Here is an 855-nt window from a genome sequence, read left to right on the forward strand (position 1 = left end):
CCGAAATCGTGAAGAACTCATGAAAGTAAGCTTATTCTCGGATTCCTGAAACTTTAGATTTGCTCTTTCTTTTACTGCAAAGTACAACGTTGTTTTTTTTTTGACAGTTTTAACATAGTTTGAGTGAAGGAATTCATTTTATAGATAAAATCCCAAGAGTCTGCTGAGAAAAGAGAGTGAATGCGAAGTAGACTTTAACACGGCTCTGGGAGCGAGCAGAGTGTGGGCTAAGCGGGAGAATTGCTTGAAAGAAACGCGACACCGAATGAGCGGTCAGAACAAAGCCTCAATACTGTGTTCCCGTGGTGTTTTTGTTGCTGCCTTGTCTTTTGCACAGAGTAAAAGACAAGGCAGCCATCGAATAGGGCCCGATTGTTCCTACTTGGTCAGCCAAGGAGCAAGGGGGGGGAGAAAGCGTCTCAATCAAGCAAAGCTCACCATGGGGAAGGTGGCTATGCCAACTAGCCTGATGCCCTGCTCCCGCAGTGACGGATAATCGTACTCTGGTTTCTCTTCATAACGTACACCTCTTTCGCCTTTTATTAAAGACTTCCGTGGAGAGCAGCACTAATGAGTTGTTTCTATTTTTGGCAGGCTTTACCTTTGCGGGTGAAGCCCTTTCTGTCTGTGCAAAAAAAATCTTGTTACTGTGCAGAGTGACTTCTCTGAGTAGAGTCGCCTTACCTGTTGCGACTGTGCCGATGTTTGAAGCTGGAGTGCAAAGTTGTTGCTTGAATGGTGCTTGCTGGAGCGTGCGGGAGTGCAAAGTTATACCATTTAAAAGGGCTGAAGAGTGCTCATTGCAGCGGGTGGGCCATAGTAAAAAGCGGTTGAGAAAAGGTGCGAATGTCAAAC

At 45.7% G+C, this 855-nt stretch overlaps 1 non-coding gene across 1 annotated transcript; it reads left to right on the forward strand.

Moving 5' to 3' along the window:
• The first annotated feature begins 498 nt into the window (after window positions 1-498).
• On the forward strand, window positions 499-612 carry LOC140282439 (U5 spliceosomal RNA). The gene has a single exon (XR_011909874.1). It is a non-coding gene; the product is annotated as a U5 spliceosomal RNA (small nuclear RNA).
• The last annotated feature ends 243 nt before the right edge of the window (window positions 613-855 follow it).

The sequence above is a fragment of the Leuresthes tenuis genome, unplaced genomic scaffold, assembly GCF_036924035.1.
Source record: "Leuresthes tenuis unplaced genomic scaffold, fLeuTen1.0.hap1 SCAF_22, whole genome shotgun sequence".
Lineage (NCBI taxonomy): Eukaryota > Metazoa > Chordata > Actinopteri > Atheriniformes > Atherinopsidae > Leuresthes > Leuresthes tenuis.